Source organism: Corylus avellana, chromosome ca9 (assembly GCF_901000735.1).
Source record: "Corylus avellana chromosome ca9, CavTom2PMs-1.0".
In the NCBI taxonomy this organism is placed as follows: domain Eukaryota; kingdom Viridiplantae; phylum Streptophyta; class Magnoliopsida; order Fagales; family Betulaceae; genus Corylus; species Corylus avellana.
In genome coordinates, this window is record NC_081549.1 from 722,940 (window position 1) to 728,939 (window position 6,000).

Here is a 6,000-nt window from a genome sequence, read left to right on the forward strand (position 1 = left end):
GAATTGGTCTTTTATGTTAGGCTCTCTTGGGCTTTTTTGAGCTAGTATAATAGTGGGTCTTGGCCCTTAGACCCTAAGCTTATTTTCTATAGCCATCAAACACAAATTATCATTTGTTCCAGAAAATTTATTTCATATTCTATTAATCTAATCTTTTCACCATCATATTCAAATTCTCCCAGGGCTAAAACCCATACTTCAGAAAAATCAAACTAAGTCTTTCGTAAACCTATAGTTTAATGAACTAATAGAGTGCTATGATCAAACTGATCAACTAATGTCATGTGGTTCTCATTGTCAGATCTGGATACTCAGCAATTTAGTATTTGTACTGTTAGCAATTCGGACAACAACAAATGTAAGAGAGTCCTTACGGGGTTCACCTGTCCAAGCAGACAGAGGCTAGGCAACCCAAAACCTATTTGAACAGGCAAGTCCCATATTTAACTCTCTCACATTTGCTACCTAAAACATTATGTTGGAACAAGTGGCTTATATTCTACTACTGGCCCATTGGGTGTAATTAGTTTATGTGGGCCTGGGGACAAATAAGTTGCTGGGGGTATTTTGGGGTTTTCCAAAGTACTTATAATTATGGTTTTTCTATAAATATGTTATGTTGTAACCCTAAATCATTGAATAGAAAAATATAGCCGCACTCTCTCCTGTGGACGTAGGCACATTGCTGAACCACGTAAATCTGTGTCTCAACTCTCTCTTGATCTCTCTCTTTTCGATTCTATATTATTCATCATTGTTGTGTACGGTAACAACAATTGGTATCAGAGCCTAATTATACGATGCCTGAGATTGGCACATCTTCTGCGAAATTCGACGTGATGAAGTTCGATGGATCCAATAATTTTGGGTTATGGCAGAGACGTATCAAGGATTTGTTGGTGCAACAAGGGATGGTGAAGACGTTATATGGGACGAAACCAGAAGGGACTGCAGACATAGATTGGAAGGAACTTGAGGCGAAAGAGGTGGCTACTATTCGGCTTTGTCTAAGAGATGACATGATGTATCATGTCATATACGAAGAATCTCCGGCGGCAGTTTGGTTGAAACTGGAAAGTCGGTATATGTCAAAGTCGTTAACGAACAAACTCTATCTAAAGCAGCGATTGTACCGCTTGAAGATGGCGGAGGGCTCAGAGCCAACACATCAACGCATTCAATCAGATAATCGGAGATCTGAAGAGGGTTGATGTGAAGTTCGAAGACGAAGATAAGGCGTTAATGTTATTGAATTCGCTCCCAACTTCTCATACGTATGAGAATTTTGTTACAACTCTGACATGGGGGAAAGAGTCCTTGGAGTTAGAGGATGTTACAGGAGTCCTGTTGGCTTTTCATTAGAGGAAGAAAATCAATAATGAAAGTTCTCAATAAGAAGGGCTAGTTGTAAAGGGTAATTAAGAGCGTGGAAGAAGCATTAACAAGGGTGGTTCGAATGGCAAAAATTCTAGGTCAAAGTCCAGGAGGAGAAAGGACATCATCTGTTATAAGTGCGGAAAGAAAGGGCACATGAAGCGAGATTGTCCAGACTGGAAGAAGAAAAAGGACGACGAGAAAACAGATTCCTCAAAATTTGCGAACGTAGTGGAAGACAATTCAGACGATGTTGATGGTGATATGCTTTCTATTGCATCAAATTCAGAGCATCTTATGGATTCTTGGATTCTGGACCCAGCATGTTTGTTTCACGTGACGTCCAACAGAGATTGGTTTGACACCTATAGGTCAGTTAATTCTGGTATAGTTACTATGAGTAATAGTGTACATTGTAAAATTATTGGCATAGGTAATATCAGGATTAAGATGTTTGATGGTTTGATTAAAACGTTATGTGATGTTAGACATGTACCAGAAGTGGAAAAGAATCTGATTTCATTATGAACCTTAGACTCAAACGGTTATGGTTATAAGTATGAAAGTGGAGTAATGAAGGTGACTAAGAGTGCAATGGTAGTGATCAAGGGGCAGAAAAGTTCAAAGAATATTTATAAATTGTTAGGAAGTACAATTGTAGGTGGAGTCGCCTCTGTGGAGTATGAATCTGATTGTACTGTTTTGTGACATATGTGGTTGGGTCATATGAGTGAGCGAGGCATGTTGGAGCTTCATAAGAGAAATTTGTTGAAGGGTGTTAGAACGTGCAAGCTTGAATTCTGTAAATTCTGTGTTCTGGGAAAACAGAATCGAGTACAATTCAAGACAACCACACATAAGACAGAAGGCATTCTTGACTATGTTCATTCTGATGTTTGGAGACCAGTGAGGACAGTGTCACGGGGAGGACATGTATGTCGTGATCTTTATTGATGATTTTTCCAGAAAGGTTTGGGTGTACTTCATGCGGCACAAATCAAAAACGTTTGCAAAATTCAAATTGTGGAAAGCTGAAGTGGAGAACCAGATTGGAAAGAAGGTTAAGTGCCTCAGAACAGATAATGGAACTGAGTATACAAACAATAAATTTAGAGATTTCTGTGAGCAGCATGGTATAAAGAGACATTTCACAGTACGCAAGACACCACAACAAAATAGTGTGGCGGAAATGATGAATTGGTCTATTGCAGAGAGAGCACGTTATCTCAGGTTGAATGCTGGACTTGCAAAAATTTTCTGCGCGAATGTAGTAAGTATGGCATGCTACTTGATCAAAAGGTAACCGAGGGTAGCACTAGATGGGAAAGTTGCAGAGGAGGTGTGGACAGGTAATGAGGTAGATTACTCTGGTTTGAGAGTATTTGGTTGTCCAGCCTATGTGCACATACCTAGTGAAGAACGATCGAAGCTTGATCCAAAGTCTAGACAATATGTCTTTCTCGGATATGGGAAAGGGGTTAAGGGTTACAAGTTTTGAGATCCGAAGGCAAACACGGCGGTGATCAGTAGAGATGTGGTATTTGATGAAAATTTCATGTTGAAGAGTACTCAGGGTAAAGAGAAGCAATAGCAGTGATAAACATGTGGTGCAGGTGGAATTAGAGACTCTTGTGCAAGAGAACACTTCTTAGAGTACAAAGACCTCTACTTTAGGAGTTAAGGAGCATTACACTATAGCCACAGGCATGCCTAAACGCACTATCAAGCCACCAACCAGGTATGGTTCTGAAGATATGGTTTCTTATGCTCTTATCATCAGTAGCGGAGATCCTACTACTTTTCAAGAGTTTGTCAATAGCCAAGAGAAGAGCAGATGGGTGGGTGCTATGGCAGAAGAGATGGAGTCTCTGCATAAAAACCAGACGTGGGATTTGGTGGAGCTTCCAGAGAGGAAGAGGGCGATAGGGTGCAAATGGGTGTTCAAGAAAAAGGAAGTAGTATCAGAAAAATGGGGAGAGAAGTTCAAGGCTCACCTAAGAGCAAATGGTTATTCACAACAGAAAGGGGTTGATTATGAGGAAATATTTTTTCCAGTCGTCAAACATACTTCCATCAAATCGATATTGGCGTTGGCAGCTCATTATGACATGGCATTGGAACAAATGGATGTGAATACAGCTTTTCTTCATGGTGATTTGGAGGAGCAGATTTACATGGAGCAGCCAGAAGGGTTCAGTCAACCTGGACAGGAGCACTTGGTCTGTAAATTGAAGAAGTCACTTTATAAGCTAAAGCAGTCTCCAAGGCAGAGGTATATGCGATTTGACTCCTGCATGATTAGAATTGGCTTCAGGAGATGTGAGTATGACTGTTGTGTGTATGTGAGGAGCCTTGATGATGACTCATTTATTTTTCTGTTACTGTACGTGGATGATATGCTTATTGCAGCTAAGAGTATAATGGAGGTTAACAAACTGATAGTTTTGTTGAGTAGAGAATTTGACATGAAGGATTTTAAGGGTGTCAATGCAGGCGGTTAAAAACCGCCCGCTAACCGCTTAACTGCTTAACCGTATTAACCGCTAACCGCCTAACCACTATAACCGTCTAGCAGTCATCGGTTAGCGGTTATTGGGTTTACTAACCATTAACCACATTTTTATATAATATATTTTTATCATTATAATTATAAAAATATTTATACATATAACATAATCATTTGATCATTAAATCACAATTTTTTTTAAAAAAAATAATTAAATCACAATTTGAGTATTAATATATTATCACTATAATTTATATGATTATATCATATAATCACTTGATCATTAAATCACAATTTTTTTAAAAAAATAATTAAATCACAATTTGAGTATTAATATATTATCACTATAATTTATATGATTATATCACATGATCAATTGATCATTAAATCATTTGATTATATAATAACAAATTATACATATATAATATGACATAACTCATAAGTATACCAATTCATACTAATACAACAATTAAATATCTAGAGACTTATTTCCAATGTATGTTATAAACTTATAAGTCTATATAAGTCTACATATGTATATGAATAATATAAATGTATAATATCAATACTTAATCATATGATTCAATGACAATTCAAATACTTTATTCAAGACTTCAAGTGAATCATATTATTAATGTACAATGATGATATGATTCGTATAATATCAAATTAAGTAATTGACATTGGATTAAACAATGACCAATGTGTTACTTATAAACACAATTTAAGTATTAATGTATTATCATTATATGTTGTGACAGTTGTTTGAATTATGAACTTTTTTTTATATGTTGTGCTGAATTTTTTTTTATATTTTTTTTTAAAAAAAAAAGTTAACCGGTTATGATTTAATATTTAAGGAAATTTTTTTAAAGTACAAGTAAATGTAAATTTTGGGTCAAATATTTTTGATTTTTCAATATGGGCTCTTTTTTATAGCAATTGGGCCCATGAAAGCACTAAAAAAAAAAAAAAAAAAGGGTAAAAAAACGACCAACAATGCCCAAAAAGCCAAAAAAAAAAAAGCCCAATTTTGAAAAATCGATTAGCGGGCGGTTATCTATTTCACTAACCGCTAACCATTAACCGTTAGACGGTTAGCGGTTGCGGTTAGTGGAATCTATTAACCGCTAAGGCGGTTACGGTTAGCGGTTATTGCCAATAACCGCTAACAGTAACTGCCTTAATACCCCTAAAGGATTTGGGCGCAACCAAGAAGATTCTTGGGATGGAGATTTGCAGAGACAAGGATGCTAAGAGATTGTGGCTGTCTTAAGCCGGCTATGTGAAGAAGGTGTTGGAGAGGTTTAGCATAGAGAATGCGAAACCGGTAAGTACACCTTTGGCGAATCATTTCCGTTTGTCTACCTCACAGTGTCCAAAGACAGTTGAAAAAACTGAAGACATGTCTAAGGTCCCATATGTCAATGCAGTGGGGTTGTCTGATGTATGCAATGGTATGTACCAGGCCAGATGTGGCTCATGCAGTTAGTGTGGTGAGCAAGTACATGGAGAATCCGGGGAGACAGCACTGGGATGCAGTCAAATGGATTTTCAGATACTTGAAAGATACTACAGAGTATGGAATCACTTTTGTCAGACAGAAAAGTAATTTGTCAGTTGTCGGATATGTGGATGTAGATTATGCAGGGGATTTGAATGACAGGAGGTTGACCACGAGTTATGTGTTCACTCTTGCAGGAGGACCCATATGTTGGAGGTCTATGATCCAATCTACGATTGTGATGTCCACGACTGAGGCAGAGTACATGGCGGCGGCTGAAACTGCAAAAGAAGCTTTGTGGCTTACAGGGTTAGTCAGAGAGCTGGGGATTCAGCAAGGCGGAGTTATGTTGTATTGTGACAGTCAATGTGCCATTTACTTGGCAAAGAACCAAGTGTATCATGCTAGAACCAAACACATTGATGTGAGGTTTCACAAGATTAGGGAATTGGTTGCTACAGGTAAATTGTTACTTGAGAAAATTCACACTTCTGAGAATGCAGGGGACATGTTGACGAAGCCTGTTACCGCAAACAAGTTCAAGCACTGCTTGGACTTGACAAATGTCTCCAGGTGCTAGAAAGGAGATGAGAGAAGGCGGCATCCCCAAATCTAT